Source organism: Thermobia domestica, chromosome 11 (assembly GCF_964235325.1).
Source record: "Thermobia domestica chromosome 11, izTheDome1.hap1.1, whole genome shotgun sequence".
Lineage (NCBI taxonomy): Eukaryota > Metazoa > Arthropoda > Insecta > Zygentoma > Lepismatidae > Thermobia > Thermobia domestica.
This window is the reverse complement of record NC_137464.1, coordinates 229,835,836-229,854,534: the sequence shown is the minus strand read 5'-3', so window position 1 is coordinate 229,854,534 and position 18,699 is coordinate 229,835,836. Positions and strand designations below refer to the sequence as shown.

At 36.3% G+C, this 18,699-nt stretch overlaps 1 protein-coding gene and 1 pseudogene across 1 annotated transcript in view; one reads left to right on the top strand and one right to left on the bottom strand.

Annotated features, from left to right (window-relative positions):
* LOC145664797 (globin-like) overlaps window positions 1-18,699 on the bottom strand; it is a 303,771-nt gene that overhangs the window by 71,544 nt on the left and 213,528 nt on the right. The gene's annotated exons all lie outside the window — the stretch shown is intronic.
* On the top strand, window positions 13,539-17,540 carry LOC145664794 (alpha1,4-N-acetylgalactosaminyltransferase 1 pseudogene; annotated as a pseudogene).

Genomic DNA, 18,699 nt, shown 5'->3' with positions numbered 1-18,699 from the left:
AACCGAGCCGGCTCGAGCTGTTCACTCAGTTGAACCGAGCCGAGCCGGTTGACATCACTACTCGGGTTGGGCTTCTTCTTAGGTTCAGAAATTCGACCGTGTAGGTCTCAGCCTTGATGGTAAGACCTACAGTATATATTTATATTGGTGCTCACGATATTTGAGGCTGTCTCTTTATAAAAATCTATCGTCGTCTCGTTATCGAGACGAGACGCAAGCAGTGTCCTCTCTCGTGAGCAACACTAAAAGTATTCCACATCACGGATTACATTTTTCATGGCTTTCGCTTTGCAGTTCAATCAGGCCATGATTTCAAAACAAGCTAAAACGAGCTGAACGAGCGAGCCATGTATCAAACTCGACTCGACTCGAAACTCGATCTCAAAAACAGTAACTCGGCTCGGAACTCGACTCGAGAAAACTACCCTTGACTCGGCTCGAAACGCGACTCGAATTCGAGTCGAGTTTCAGCTGGACTCGTGCCCAACCCTAATTGTATATAATAATACAATAACGAATACTGTCAGGGACGCCTTTAGGATTTTTTCCACAGGGAGGAAGACTGACACACTGCGTTGTCATGTATATATATATATATATATATATATATATATATATATATATATATATATATATATATATATATATATATATATATATATATATCTATATATCTATATATACATACAGGGTGAGTCAAAATAAGTGTTACAAGCCAATATCTCCCGAACTATACATCATATAAGAAAAATATTAAGAGACAACGTACAATACAGAGGGGCCTAAGAAATGAGTCAAACATTAGGTTTCCCCCGCCCCCCATGTTGGGGTGAGGGAGGTGAACGTGAAATTTTCAAATGGTAACATAGGTCGAGTGATACCTCGTTCGAAAGAGCTTAAAAAATTGAACAATTTTTGTAGGAAACAATTTTTGATATGGGGCACCGTTTTCAAGATGGGCCCCAAAAATGGTCCTGTATCCGATAAAATTTCCAGTACTTATAAATAAGTGTTACAAGCCAATATCTCGCGAACTATACATCATATAAGAAAACTATTAAGAGAAAACATACAATACAGAGGGGTATAAGAAATGAGTCAAACATTAGGTTTCCCCCGCCCCCCATTTTGGGGGGAGGGGGGTGAACGTAAAATATTCAAATAGGAACATATGTCGAGTGATACCTCGTTCGAAAGAGCTTGAAAAATTGAACAATTTTTGTAGGAAACAATTTTTGATATGGGGCACCGTTTTCAAGATGGGCCCCAAAAATGATCCTGTATCCGGTAAAATTTCCAGTACTTATAAATCGGGGGGCGGGGGAAACCTAATGTTTGACTCATTTCTTAGGCCCCTCTGTATTGTACATTGTCTCTTAATATTTTTCTTATATGATGTATAGTTCGTGAGATATTGGCTTGTAACACTTACTGGAAATTTTATCGGATACAGGACCATTTTTGGGGCCCATCTTGAAAACGGTGCCCCATGTCAAAAATTGTTTCCTACAAAAATTGTTCAATTTTTCAAGCTCTTTCGAACGAGGTATCACTCGACCTATGTTACCATTTGAAAATTTTACGTTCACCCCCTTCCCCCCAAAATGGGGGGCGGGGGAAACCTAATGTTTGACTCATTTCTTAGGCCCCTCTGTATTGTACATTGTCTCTAAATATTTTTCTTATATGATGTATAGTTCGGGAGATATTGGCTTGTAACACTTATTTTGACTCACCCTGTATATATATATATATATATATATATGTGTGTGTGTGTGTGTGTGTGTGTGTGTGTGTGTGTGTGTGTGTGTGCACTTTGATGGACACAGTACATCATACAAAACAACATTTATTTACGCATATATCCTTATCCTTATTCACAGTAAATAAACGTTAATACTATAGCGATTAATATAAATACAGGGTAGGGCAAAAAGATGTCAACATTAACATTTTTTTTTTTTTAGATTAAACCATGGTGTGCCGATATTCCATTGAGGAACGAAGGAAAATAGCCACCTGGATGGAGGTTTTTTAGTCCTCAAGCATCGTACAAGTAAAATTCATGACCTGAACCGGACGGGATGCACCTTCGCGCCTGACAATTAGTAGATTCTACGAGAAGTGTCTAAGGACAGGGTCCGTTCAAGACGATTGCAAGGGAACAGTGGTATATAGAAAGAGATCTGTCCGAACTGAAGAGAATATCATCCTCGTTCAGTGTGATGGTAGCCAGTGCCGTAGTTAAGGGGAGACAGCGGGGCGCCCGCCCCGAGCGCTGATAGCAAAGGGGCGCCGAACAAGCAAGGAGAAAGAAAAAAGTGGTGTTGGACATGAGTAAAAGATGAGTCGCCCCAGAAAGTATTGGCGCCCTATTGGATTAATATTGCTCTTTTATCAATTAAATACGTAGATTTCCTAAAAAATTTTTACTTATTACTTAAAGAGTTATTATAGTCGATTTTTTAATGACATGTGGTATACGCGGTGTCGAGTAATGACTTATAGTGTACGCAGGAGCATTTGCAAAATCCGAAACGAGCAAAGTCGTGTTCGGCGTTTTGACAGTGATGAGTTTGCTGAGTTCGAAACGTTTTTCTACCCAATCGGATTAATCACGAAGCATAGTAGGGCCAAAGCACTGTATTCTTGGCAAAAAGAATTCGCAATATGAAGCAGAAAATTGAAAGAAAATCAATTAGTTCGGTATGTGCAGTGGCTACAATAATGTTGTTCCGACATTATTTCATCAAGAACATGGAGTTTTACATCATAAAAGGAAATATTCCTTATATTCGCGCCTAAATTATATGATTGGCATAAACAAACGCGTGTGCAATATGCTTTGATTTGACAATTTACGTTTGGCTTACATTCTTACGCATGAAAGGAAAAAGTGTACTTATTCATTTTACAACTGAAGAGTAATAAAATTGAAGAAAAGTTCTTGCTCCTCAAAATTATTTCAAAGTTGTGGAGGATTCGTTATGACAATGAAGATGCAAGGACGCTTCAAGACACTAAAATTATCTCATTACAAGTTCTCGATATTAATATATTATCAGATATATTAAACATAGTATGATTTACATGCATCGGTAACCTGTTCGGGTTGTTTCATATATTGCATCGTGCATTACGTGAGCTCATTTCAGGGCTTGATTGGAACACTCTGAGCTGGAGTGAGCGGAGGTCATTACAGTTGATTCCAATGTCACTTCTGTGCACGCGTCACAAAAAATAAAAAATAAAATAAATACATAAATCAGTGTTGCCCATCCCCCCTTATGTCTATGACGCCCCCCCCAATTGTCTATCCGTAGGTGTTCTTCCATGAAAAAATCTTCTTTTCGATTAATTTTACCCCCCCTCATCAAACATATTTATATAGATTTTAACCCCCCCAAATATTTCAATGACGCAGTTTGTGTCATAGCCCCCCCTTGTGGGCACCCCTGCATAAATAAAATAAAAAAGTACTGAATTCATCAACATCATTTTAAATATGGTTCTACCTTATGGTCCATAGATTGTTTAGCAAATATTGGCGTTTCAAAATGTCGCCACCATTAATCAAATATGTTTGACTAGAGTTTAGTTCTGTTGGTGAATGCCAGAGAAATATGACTAGATCTTGGAATCAAGATGGGTCCTGGGGACGAAGCCCCCAACGAGGCCTGGGGGCAAAATTCCCAGAATCGACCTATATTCAACTTTGTCACTGCGTACATGAGGATCACAAGTCTAATAACCTAACACTTGTTCTCACATTCATCCCAGCTCTATTTAAAAGCAGCATTGCATCCAGAATGCGGTTTTCCTCAAACATTTTCATGTGCCATTTTTCCCAAAAGTGCAAATATGTGCAGGTTCTCTTTGCATGCAGTAAGAACAATGTTTCCGCTACGACATATTAAAAACTCACAGACATATTATGCCATATTTTCTACTAAAATGCCATTCTATCGTTTGACCATAGTTTATATGCTTTCAGTATCACAGCATTTTCCAAATATAATATTAAGTAGGGGATTATCATAGGGATATGATAATGATATTAGCATCATTCCAAATATGATTATTGACTACACATCACATCAACATCCTAAATATACAAAACGATATATACATGTCGGTCGTGTCACCATGTTTACTAACCACTGAATATCTACACGCAATGTAGGCAGTGATTTATTTGTGGATTTTGTAGAAGGGGGGAATATTTATGCAAGATTGTGTTCCGTATAGCAGAACAACTTTAAAGTGGGGTTGGGACAACGTTATTTTTAAACCTACCTACTTTGAAATTATGGTACTAGTTTGATAGGCGACCCCCAAGTTCATCATTTTTTTTTCACTTTTTTTAATGCGGTCCATAATGCGGTTTCCGACGTCGCACTACCTTCAGACGAAAGCCTGTTACTTTGTACACCGGAATTACATGCCTTTTCATCCTAAGAAGCTTTTCTTTTATTAAAGTATAGTCTAATATCCATTTCCTTCTAACGTGCTTGTCAACGAAGAAACTACCAATTTACAACTGCAGTGACTGCTCACTGATAACTGAAAATGTTTATTATTATTATTATTATTATTATTATTATTATTATTATTATTATTATTATTATTATTATTATTATTATTATTATTATTGTGCTACTCATATGTAGAATGATAAGCAGTGGTATCAGCTGGAAGATTTTCCTTCTAGAAACAATTCTATAAACAAGACCAGCATAGTTTGCGACAAAACATACTTAAAAAGTAAAAAGTAAAAAATAGAAGTTACTAAAACATGAAGTTGAATCATTGTACTTTAAAACATATTGCATAGCCTAAGAAAGGTGGAAAATATCTTCCCAGGCTAGGAAGACTAAATTAAACTTAGAGACAGGGAAACCAAAACTTAGAAGGGGAAAATTCCCAGGCTTCCCGGGCTACAAATAAATCCCTGAATGTAGGAATAGTCGCATTCAAAGTCAATTTCCTATCTTCTGTCACTAAGCGTCACCTCTCCGGTTTCGGCGGATAACCAAATTTACACGTCCCATGAATTCATTGTAAACTGCTATCACTTCTTTTCCTGCACACTATCTTATGTGTACAGTATTAAGGTTTCATTATAACAAATTATATCGAGTCAATCTTTTACTTCATTCTTCAAGTTTTTGCTAAGAATTGCCTGGTTTGGTCCCACTGGGCGACGGTGCGAATGAAGGTATGAAAGTTAGAAGAGTAAAGAGACACATTCAAACTGCTGTATGAGCGGGAATACTAAAAATAAAGGTAAATGAGGGGAACAATAACATTTTCGAACTTCAAGCAGTTGTAGAATAGGGGCTTATCCCAACGAAGTTCGACTTTTTCAGACACTAATCACTACCAATGATTTATTTTTACATTCAATTGACATATCAAATGCTTCCAATTTGGAGGAATTTATTTGGGTCATTTCTTCATCAATTTTTTGTATCGCCAGCATATTATTTTGTGCATACGTGTCTAGTTGTGTGGTGTTTTTATCTATCTACATACATACAAAACATAAGTATACACACTATATATGTGCGTGTTAGTGTATTTTAATATATTAATTAATAATAGGTACTTTAAATTCGGAACTTTCATTCATTAAGAAATTAAGTAATTACTATAATTTCAGGCATATTTTATACCCAAAGTATATTTTGGATTTTAAGTACAAACACTGAACATATTCTTCACCTCCATCGATCAATATTTAGAAATTCACAAAGAAGGCTCCTTCTGAATTTCCCTTATATTTCACAAAATATTTCTTACCGTAAAAAGATCGAAATTAAAATGCTATTAATGTGATCACATACAGAATCAAATTTAAAATTTTACAATTGTTACTGGAAATTAATACACTCACTCATTTCGAACAATTTAAAAGCACATAGTTCTTAATGTATTGAAATTTCATTTCTTATCGATAGTATGAAACGTAAATAGTAGTAACTTTTCATAACTGTTCTAGTGAATCTGTATACAACCAAAGGTAGTTTTGTCAAGTTTAACAAAAAGTCCAAAATAAGATTCTTCAAAACAGCTCTTATTTGAAAAAGGATACATAATGATCGTTTTTGGTTCTTGCAATGGTCTTCCAAGAAGATTAATAAAAATTCAGCGTAACAACAAAAGCTGCTTTTCTTATATATATATATATATATATATATATATATATATAATGATTGCTAAAGTGAGTGTAGGGGCGCTGAATTCTACTTCGCCCCGGGCGCAGAAATCTCTAGCTATGGCTCTGATGGTAGCCAGCCCAACCAAGTCCTTGCGCAGACTTTCTCTAGAGAATAACATTTCTAAAAGGTCAGTGGTTAGAATTTTACACCGTGATTTAGAAATGAAGCCATACCAATTGCAGGTGTCGTCCCACTTGCGACAGTCCTATCAGCGACAGGAACTGTTAACTGTCCTATGAGCGACCGATTCGATCAGTTAACTGCCCCATGAATCAACCGATTCGTTCATACTAAAATAATGTAAGAAGATAAGGTTATCTCTTCTTTACTTGTTTCATGCTAATGTGATTTTGTACCTAACAAAAGTACTATGAAAAATTTCACTCTACCTGAATTTAATAATTGAGAATGCTCTCATTACATTGACAATCTTTTATACATTTTTTCTAATATTATATTTTTGAATTAATTTCTATGAATATACTGACTATATCAAGGGGAAAACTAACTAAATACTTAGAGTAGCTCCACCTTTGTCTATGATTCTAATATAATTAAAAATTTCATGTTAAAATTATACGGAGCATAAGTTTAGATTGAATATGTTTATGGCATAAGAAATAAATCAGAAAGAGGTAGGGGCGCTAGAAGAAAATTTTCTAGGGAAGAGCATCTCCATGGTTGCTGTATCACGTCTTGTATATCTGATATTTAATATATGTGGTTTGCTATATTACGTATACATTTTTGTGAGCCAGGAGGGCAACCCCTGCCTTCTCATCGGTCGCCCATGGAAAGAGAGTGTTCACCACTTGATGATATCAAAGAAATCTACAAACACGGTGTATTCGAAGAAATTATTACACAAGTTACAAATCTCTCGCAGGACTTAACAGTTCGTCTAGTTATAAGGGATTATTTCAGATTGCTATACGACAAGCTTTTATGTATAAGTCAAAACAAGGGAGGAAGGCAAATTAAGCAATTAGTTTACGTTTTTGTAGCTTATAATAGGAGAAAAGTAGTTTAAAGAGTTTGTTTACCTTTTGGCTTGTTTAGAGTGAACTGCATTGTAATTGGTGGGATTGGTTGAGAATAGCCAATCAGATGTAAGGGACCTCAAAAGCTGTCTTTTATCACTGACATTTTTTTTTTCATTTTATTCACAGTGTCTTAGGAAGTTTAAAGAGTATATAGCTGGCGAAACTGTTACACGTTTTAGTTTTTCAAAATAAAATATATTACTGTGTTTAGTGAGTAATTAGATTTGAATCAAATTAAGAACAGAAAACAGAGCTTTTGAAGAAAGGAGATATTACAACTGGATTTTCAATAATTACATAGGAATACACTTTTCATGGTAATATCCCTGTTGTCTCGTTAAGTTATTTGAATTGTTTTATGTCAAATCTAACTTAAAATTAAAATAAGTTTCATTTGCACTCACAGTAGAGGAAAAATGCAGTATATTTGACGAACAGTATCACTGGCACGTACATATTTCATACCAAGGTTATTCGGGCGCTAATAACGCCAGAGGCAAACATATTTCACGAGATGGAATCATATCATCTTCCAGTATCTCAATGTAAATGAATCGGTCGCTCATAGGACAGATAACAGTTCCTGTCGCTAATAGGACTGTCGCTTCTGGGACTAATTCGAATTGCAGACTGTGCAGCATTTCACAAACGTGGATAAGCAAGCACTGGTGAGTGCTGCACAAATAATCTTGGAAATGATGCGCATGGAGCCGGGCATTTTGTTCGTGTTTTCTGACAAAGCAACATTTCACATTTGCGGTCGTGTGAACAAACACAACTGTGTCATCTGAGCGACCGAGCACGTAGCAACTTGGACGACCTGAAGCACCGCATCACTCAGGTCATCGCTGCTATCCCTGCCCAAATAGCCCAGCGGTTCAAACAATCAACAATGGACAGACTCCATAAGTGCATTGAGCGGAATGGGTGCCAAATTGAAACTGTAACCTAATCCTTGCCTTGTAATTTCACGTAAATAAACCTCCATTTAATGTTAACATCTTTTTTTGCCTCACCCTGTAGTTGTAATACCATAGTACGTGAGTAATCAAATTACTAAGTCTTGATATGTTCTTCCAAGAACTAAACGCCCTGAAAAATTCTGCGGCTGGCCGTGTGTCGTATTAATGTAAGCCACAAAACGTGTCCTTACAAGTAATGGTGTTAAGTTTTTATTTTTAAAAATTTATTTATTTTTGAGGATAGCTTGCGATCACTCGAATAATTCGTAGAAACTAGAAGAAGTTAATTTTTTTCTGTTGCTGATAACTTGATGCTGATAACACATTATTATCACAAATAAATATACTAGACCAAAAAAAAAAAAAAAAAAAACTTGTTCTTAACAACATCATTATCAGCGATGCTATACATCATTATATTATCTGATCTTCTCTAAAACCTTAGAATGACAATTTATATATTCAACGCTTAAACATAAAAAAAAAAAAAAAAATCTTCCTTGAATGTAATAGTAATAATAACACAAATCTTCTTTTGAAAATCACAAGAAATATCTTTATCACTATGTCATTATCATTCATATTATGTTGTCACATGCATGTCACTTGTCATTTTCCGGAATCGATTCCTTTTAACCCATTCCATCCAAGACGTCGTTCTCTTGGATATTCCATTTCATTAAATAGTTCCGAGTTCCTACGTTGGTCTGGAATTTAATTTCTGAAAACAAAAATTATATCTCTGGGTCGAATCCTTTGGTCCAGATGAAAAGTTGAATAATTTCGAGTTCTCATGTGGACCTTTACTACGAAGCCTTTCTTCATCCGAAATAGTCACCTAATAAGGACGACTCTACCATATGTGCAACAAGTGCATTTGTTCGGGGTGGAAAGTTTCCAGGCGAGGCAAATCTGTCATAACTATATTATTTAAAATAAATATTTCTTATTGGAAAATAACTTCATGATGATGGTAATTATTTTTACTAAGCTGAACTTCTATTTTAATACTACATTCATAAATCATGTTTAGGTCGCATTAGTTTAAGATCACATAGACACTGCTAAAGCAAATGGTCAAACAAATCCCTGCATGAATTGCTTGATTATTGTCAAATACAAGAAATAAATTCTCGAGCAGTAGGAAACACATGTTCCATTTAGTTAATATCACAATTTTGATATGAAAACTAATCTTGTCTTTGTCACAAATAAGTTCTTATCATTGAAGGTGAAAACATTTTTTTAAAAAATGTAACAGGTGTAGAAGGAAAATCAAGAAATAAAGATAAAAGAGCTAGTTTCAGTGTAATTGCAAACTGATATACTGAGATTGAAGCTCGATATTGAATCCTATAAAAAAGGATTACTGTATTTTCCCCTGTAGATGTGTTTGCTTTATCCTTCACTAACATAATAGACTATTATTTAAAGAAAAAAAACAAACAGAACGAGATTGTATTTATAGTGTATAGGCCTTTCTGAGTGCTCGTGTTCTTTCCCTCCCCTTCGTTGTTCATGATAGGTTAGCATGTTTAAAATCGTGGCTTTTAAAGATTTTTTCTTTCTGGCGAACGGAGGAGGGCGGCAAAAGATGCCATTCCACAGGACGACAAATTGTCTAGGGCCAGCCCTGCATACTAATTGCACTGATGGAGAACTACTGGCAAGTGGTACGACAAAGATTAATTTTCTCCTTCTGTCTGAAAAATATATCTGTTCTCTACTTTTCCGATTTCATCCATGAATTGAGTCAACCTGTCTGTTGTTTGATTCCATGAACCGTCAATCGGAATCCACTGAATCGATCCGTCAATTGCACTAAGTGAACTCGTCTTTTTAATATACCGAAATCAATCAAGTTCCTTTTAGGAATTCGACTCTTTCATTCCATTACATAATTCATTCTTTTGTAACGAATTGTTCCAGAATGAATTTATCAATTCTTATCGCAAATCGAAAGGTTTCCATTCACAATGGTCCACAGCGAAACTCTTCGTATTTACTGCTTTAATACCGTTCACCAACTACAGTCGTTTATCATTATTCTCCATTTTCCTTGTACCATCTCCGTCAGAGCACAAAACCAGAGATGGCGTGGGTCAATGAAAACTTGACCCATGACCCATCGTGAACCGCTCTGACCCACAACCCACCATGACCCACTCCAACCCACCAAAACTCATCGTCATCAACTCTGACCCATGATCCACGTCCTCCTCTCTACTGACTAAAGAGTTTACATTTGTAATAAAACAAGGCTGTCAAATTTATCACTAATCGGAGCTTGAATTTCTACAGTCAACCGCTCAAGTACCACTCTATCACAATACCGGTGAATCAGACCTTTACGATATAATCTGAAGCACTATAGTTTTTTCTTTCTCAATTACAAATTGTTCTACAATTTGTTTGTCAACTAATATTAATCGGTTTCAATTCTTTATTAATCAACACACTACCAATCCCATTATAGAAAACCTCCCCCCCCCTCATAAAGGAGAATTTTTAAAAAAGTGTTTGGACATGTTCCGTTTACTTTTAGTAAGAAGTTAATGCACTGAATTTCAGCTCCCTAAGTTGAACGGCTTGTGAATTAAGTTGAGTTTAACGTCCCTTTCAGCAGCGAGGCTATATGAGACGGGACATACTGATTAACGGGGAATTCGAACCACATGATCTCCCGCCGGGAATCGAATGCAGGTCTTCCACGAAAATGGCGCGTATGCTAATCACTTAGCCACCAAGGAGCTCTGAACGACTTGTGAGATACTCAATTTGTGCAAAAATTCGGAACACCACTCTCGCCTTAGGAAAGCGGTATGATAACATCTCACTTGAGATTTGGGCCTAACTATATACCAAAAGTTATTTCCTTTGACTTTGCAATTTGGCCGTGATGATCACGCACACATAGTTAAATTCAATTTTTTATATAATAATCTATATATTACGGGTGATTCAAACCTATATTTTTTCAAGTAGTTAGCTCGTCTAAAAATTCACAAGCTATGTCTCGAAATCCAAGTACTAAGTCCAATTGCTATTATTACAATTACAAATATCAACATCCAAAAGTGCCAGAAGTTCTTGTTTCACTTAGAGATAGTCATCTCAGGTAAGTAAACAGAAACGAATTAAAAATGAAGAAAAACGGAGGCCTTGAATGTAAAACGTAAACAAATTAACCAGTGTTCAGAAGATCCTATCTACAATGCACTGCAGAGTTGGTCGGTGGGTCAGAGTGGGTCAGGTGAGTCGCAGTGAGTCATGCTCTGTTGACCCACTACCCACTGACCCACTCAAATCTTGACCTACTTGACCCACCTACTCACTGACCCATTCCATCTTCGCACGAAATAATGCTAAAATGTCCTAACCAACTTCTTTTCCCCTTATAAGTTGATCGGCCCTATGCAGAAAATAAATCAACCATGATGAGTAGGTACGAAAACAAGCTCGTTAACCACTGAGCTAAAAAGGAGATGTAGAAAAAAATTCATATTTTAGTTCCTGTCTTCATGGCATTTCTTTCAATTTATCATTTCTATGAAATATTTTTGTGTATGAATAATTCGTTTTACAGAACCAAACAACTGAAGATCTGTACGAAAACTGGAAGACTGTTTTCAAAATTCTCAGTTAAATCTGGGGCTGAGAAGTAAAGTAGTATAATCATTAAAAAAAAAAAAAAAAAAAAAAAAAAAAAAAAAAAAACAGGAGAAGCGAAAAAGTGTTTTCAAGACAATATTTTGTTGAATTGCATCGAATGTTTATTGAATACTGTAAAACTTATACTGGACTTCTCCAATGAAGTAAACATTTTCATTATTTTTCATGTCCTAAAGTTGTATTGTGTAATGTTAACGTAGAGAGAGAATTGCTTTAATGAAAGAAACACATTATAAAACAGTAATTTCAATGTATCTCACAAGAGATACATAGAAAATTTTTGTTTACAGTGTGTTTATTAGTTATATAGAAATAATTATGAATTCAATGGTTTAATAAATCACTATAAGCAGTTATTACACTGACAACCATTCAGGTTCCTCAGAACTTGACTTTTCGTTATCGTCACAATGCGATAGGTTTCTCTAGTACTCATGCCAAACGTGGGGGTCCAAAGTTAAAATCTTTGAATATTCTTGTACTTTGCGGAACCGACAGGCTTCAATGTTTCACTTAATTGCGGAATTTCGTCCGGCCATGTAGCATATCGGGTAGTGTTGTTTAGGTTAACACTTTGAAACTCTTCACTAAAGCTTTCCTTGTAGTATAGCACTGCAGGGCTAACTTTACGTGCTTGTATGTGTACCATTTTGGATATAAACACATCTTGTTTACTACTTCTTATTTTCTAGGAAGACGTAAATGACTCGAGCGTTGTAAACACAATGCCTTGAAATTCCTGAAATTTTCCAACTCCATGTCTGCAACCTCTAACAAGCTGTTGCCAATCACAGGGTGTCATTATCGAGAAATATGGAAGCACTTTGCTGGCCTTCTCAATAATAGCATGTTTGGAATCCTTGTTTACAAACTTGCTATTTCTGAAACTAGCTGTTTCTGGATCGAAATCAGTTTACCATTGAAAAGATCGTACTAATGTTAAGAAAGAAAAATATGATAACTCAATTTCGGCCAAAAAAAAGTGACTTGGCACAGTTTACCTCTCAGTCGCAGAAATATTCTATTGTTAACTATGATTTAATTTAAATAAATTCTAGCATTTAGATTGAATTTGAGTTTAGCGTTCCATTTACAGCGAGACTATATGCGACTATATTACAGCTTAATGTGCGATCGAACAACATGAGCTTCGGCCATGAATCGACCCGGTTCTCCAACGCCAAAGACGCATACGCTATCCACATAGCCACAAGGATGCCCCCAGCTATTTAGAGATAAATCAATCCTATCTTTCATTATACAATAGATTACGTAATGGACATTGAGAAAACAACTTTATTAATAAGATTCACAACATTTTTCTGGTCACCCAACGATGAAATGTAGACCCCCCCCCCCCCAACAAAAAAAAATGTATTCTGCCGGTGCACTGAGCAATTCCGTTCGTCTATACGAACCAAAGTCCTGCTGGTGGTGAGAATATACCATTCACCTATTAGTCAGAAGCAAATTTAGATTTACGAGCTATCGTTTTATCTCGTTCTTCAAACAGAAAGCTTCCAAATTTCGATATCATTACGGAACACGTGATGCTCTTCCTCGATACTCAATCACTACTATCTTATCAAATGTATTATTATTATTATTACTGTACTATTAAGGGGTAGCTTTAACTCATGTTATAGACTTATCAGTGCAAGAAGCTCTTTGGTAGTGTGAACATCAGTTATTTGTGTCTGATTTTTTCTTCCCTTTATTAAAAAAATGAACCGAAAAACTGTTATAGTGTTTGTGGCAACTATCATATTAACATTTTTATTTATAACATCCTTCTCCTTCATAGGTGAAACGCATTTAGAAATTCAAATTAATGAAAATTATTTCGAAGCTTTCAATTTAAGCAGTCCTTCGGCCCCTAAGCCCAATAGTATATTTTTCCACGAAACTTCCGGTAAAAGTGTTGTGAATGTGAGGCAAGCTTGTGCAGTGGAATCAGCCGCCAAAATGAATCCAAACACTGAGGTATATTTACTAATGGCCTCTTCCAGTCTTGATTTCTCAGATCGCGTAATGGCGCAATTAATATCTTATCCCAATATACATATTAAGACAATTGATTTGGCGGAATACTTTGCGAGAACACCACTTGAGAAATGGTACAACAGTGGCGTGCTTAAAAAAAGTAAGTGGTTAGTTTCTCATACGAGTGATGCTTTGCGATATTTGACGCTATGGAAGTTCGGTGGCACTTATCTTGATCTTGATGTTGTGGTGCTCAAATCTTTGGAAGAACTTAAAAATTACGTCGGAGCTGAGAGTTCGTCCTACTTGGCTGCCGGTGTTATGAACTTTGAATATGGCCATCCGTTGGCACTCGCGTGTGTAGAAGATCTCGCTAAGAATTTCAATGGTCAGATCTGGAGGCAGAATGGTCCTGGAGTTATAACTCGAGTTTTGGAATCGATTTGTCATACTAAAGAAGTGAAGAATATGACACAGGAGAACTGCGATGGATTTATGGTGTATCCCCCCGAGTCTTTCTACCCCATTCACTATTCAAATTGGATGTTATATTTTGATGCATTCAAAACCAAAGATACAATGGCAAAACTACGAAAATCTTTCGCTATTCACGTGTGGAACAAACTAAGTGTGAAAAAAAATGTGATGGTAGGCTCAAACCAACCATACGCCCTTATAGCTCAAAAATTTTGTCCCAAAGTGTATGCTGTTAGTGGAGACTTCTTTTGAAAGAAGTGCTATGTTCTGAATGGAAGTGTATGTTTTTAATAATTTATTTTATGCAACTCTTGAGATGAATATCTACAAAGACCTGCCTATCAAATTCGTATGGAATGCTTGTAAGTTATTATGAGATATTCATATTACGTGTGCTGAAATTACAATATTCATAGCCTATATACAGTGTATCTCATGGATTGACGAGGATATTTATTTCTCAATAATATCGATTTTTTTTTTTTTTTTTTTTTTTAAGTTCGATAGTAATGACGTGACTTGTAAGTAGTTTCATAATATCGTTGTGAGTGAAAAGCAAGCTACCTCGGTATGTAACTAGTTAACGTATGTTCCACGTAAATTAACAGTGATTGATTTAGTGTTTTTTTTCCCTTCCTTTTAAGGATAACGGAAAAGAACTAAAACAAAAAAATTAGAATGACTTAATGGAGTGAACATGAAAGTTTTAGTGTCAAGTGCAGTGGTTCTCAACTGATGTATCGCGACACACTGGTGTGTCACGCAGTCCTCTAAGGTGTGTCCCGAAATTTTAGAATCTAAAAATCATGAAGAATTTAATAATAATTAGTTAAAATCGGGACATATTGTACCAGTCAATACCTCCAGCGGCAGCAATAATGGTCAGTGATATATAGAGTCATTATAAAAACTAATAGGGCCTTATGCAGAATCGTTCTGACGCATGATTAGTGCCATACTAAAGCGTTCAACTAACATATGTTTCCTGCAGTAGTCAGGCCTTTAGTATGACGCTAATCATACGTCAAAACGACTCTGCATAAGGCGGATAGATTTCACTATTTTAAGACATATTATTATTATTACTATTATTTATAATTAAAATATCAAACAAGTGTCTTGCAATATCCTAACATTGAGCAAAGTGTGCCATCAGTCAGAAAAGGTTGAGAACCACTGGTGCAATGTAACAAAACTGCCGAAGCTAAAACACAGCAAAAGGAGAAACGTGAACCGAAGTATAGTCCCGTTAAAAAAAGAAATCTGTCTACCTACGTATGTCTAAACTTCCCTGTACTTCTATCCATAAGTGAAAGTAAATGCAACAGATAAAAATTAAAAATGAAATTTCTAATATTACATCCCACGATTATGTCCTTTACATTGAAGGGGGGGACACGATGTCTCAGTGATAGAACGCTTATCTTTGGTGCGTGGGGTCTCTGGTTCGATCCCCGATCAAGTAACTTTGTGGAGGATAATATCGTGTCTGTGGATTTTCTCAGGATACGTCCGTTTCTTCCCACAGTATCATTCCACCAATTCTTCCATCATCATTCACTTGTCTTTACCCACCGTCTCCCTTCGCCTGAAAGGCATAATCATCCCCATCAAGAAGTCGCGGTCGGCAAGAGAGATTGCCGCCGTCGACGGTGGCAGGCAGCCGGCACCCGTCCGCTTCGGCACGACAATCTACTCGTCCAAACCTTTTGCCGTGACGGCATGCGGTCGAAAATCGTAAAATAAAATGCCCTTTGCCGACTGTTGCCGACCGTCAGAGTCGGCAAAACAGTCGGAAAGGCCTCTTTTCGACCCTATGCCGACTCCTTATGCCGGCCTCTTTTCGACGGCGGCGCCGGCGCAATCAATGCTCATTTCCGACTGTTTGCCGACTGCTCTGCAAGTTAACTATTCGTCGCGGTCGAAAATCGCGCTGAAAGACGCCGGTGTCCGGCGCCGGCATCCGGCAATCCGACCGCGGCATCTGGTCGGCATGAACAAATTGTCCGACTGTAGGCGGCAGAATCCTGATGGAGATAGAACGTTAAACTGAAATATTTCATTTCATTTCATATGTAATTTATACTAAAGGAGACAGATGATCAATAACAAGAGTGAACGATTATGAAATAATTTGATAGAATGACAATGTAGGAGAAAATTGGAGAATTTCGAGAAACCTACGGACAAGCGATGTTGTCCACCACAAACTCACATTTCCTGGGATCGAACCAGGGAATTCTAGCACCAGAGATGAGCAACTGAGTCACCGTGTCCTCCAAATAAACCAGATGTGAATCAGGCTGAAATATTAAATTGTCTTTTGTACGATTGTGAAATTACATCCTTTTAGAGAGAGATGGGTGGAAGATTTTCTTAAACATCATTGTAAATATCACACTTTCACTAAAATCAAGAGCAATTATGTTAGTATCTGAAATCTTAAGTTTATATTAATTATTATTTTATTATATGCTAATAGTGGTATGCACAGTAGAAGCGAGCAAATGATGAGATTATATGTTTAACAGACTTCCAGCAGAATAAATAAATTCGCATTACATCTCAGCATGCACGAACGTTCGAGTTGACTTTGAGCTCTTCCTAGAGATATGCACGGGACAAAAGTTAATACTGTCTCGTCTCGAAATTGTATTGTGACAGAGATTCCTCGTTGCAAAAAGAGAACCTGTTTCTTGTTAGAAATACCTGTCTCATCTCGCATCTAGTCATGAAAATTGTTTCGTCTTGTTTCGGTACAATATCCCTGGTTCTTCCTCTTGTTCTTCGCCAATTTCAACAATTAGGATGATTTGTAAAACTCAGTGAAAACGCATGTTATGTGGAGCCAAAATTGAAATTATTATAAAAGTTATTGTGAAGTAGGGCTAAATACCAGGTAGATAGATACACAAAATGCCTTTGCTCTCATAAATCAAAGATATAAACTTAGAATTGGGGTAATATTGAAATACATAATAATTCACGCAATATCTTCTTTGATTATTAGTACAAAATTATTATTTGAAAACAAAGGCAATTATACGAATAACGAACAATGGTGAATCAGGGCTGGCTCTACCATATGTATCTGTAACACGTGCATTTGCGCGAGGCGAAAATTTCGAGAGCAGTAAAATCTGTCATAACTATATTATTTAAAATAAAAATTTCTTGTTGGAAACAGACTTCATGATGATGGTAGTTAAATTTACTAAGTTGGTCTTTTCTTTGAATATTACATTCATAAATCATATTTAGGTCGCATTAGTTTAAGGTCACATGGACAGTGCTAAAGCAAATGGTCAAACAAATTCCAGCATGAATTGCTTGATTGTTGTTAAATATAAGAACTCAATTCTCGAACAGTAGTGAACATCTGTTCCATTTAGTGAAGTATCACAGTTTTGATATGAAAACTTGTCTTGACTTTGTCACAAGTTCTTCATCATTGAAGATGTAAACAAGTTTTTTTTTTTAATAACAGATGTCGAAGGAAAATCAAAATCAAGAAATTAATATAAAAGAGCTAGTTGCAGTGTAATTGCAAACTGATATATTGAGATTGAAGCTCGATATTGAATTCTATAAAAAAGGATTACCATCTTTCCTCTATAGGTGTTGCTTTATATTTCACTAACATAATAGATTATTATTTAAAGAGAAAAACACATACGAGATTGTATTTGTAGCGTTTAGACCTTTCTGAGTGCGCGTGCACTTTTCCTCCCCTTCGTTGTTTATGATGGGGTAACATAATTAAAATCGTAGAAAGATATGTTCTTTCTGAAGAACAAGGGCGGCAAATGCTACCATTGTACGTGGCTGCAAATTGCCTAGGGTCGACCGTGTTGAGAAACCCCTGTCTCGTCTCACATCTAGTTACGAAAATTCTCTTGTCTCGTTTCGTGCACATAACCCTGATTCTTCCTGTTGTTCTTCGCCAATTCCAATTTTAGTAATTAGGACAATTTACAAAATTCAGCGAAAACACACGTTATGTATAGCCAGAATTAGAATTACTATAAAAGTTATCGCGAAGTAAATAAAGAGGCACACAAAATATATTTGATCCCATAAATCAAACGTAGAAACTTATCGTGGGGATAATATTCAAATACGCAGGGGTAAAAGTCGATCTGAAAAGGTGGGGGGGACGGTAGGTAGCGGCATGACGCCACACCGTTTCCCCTGCCTATCTTTGCCCACTGTAATTTTTTACGAACTGGGAGGACACCGTACATATATTTTCGAGGCGGGCAGACGCCGTCTCCCCGCACTTTTAACCCTGCAAATACGTAATAATTCAATCAATATGTTCTTTGATTATAAGTACAAAAT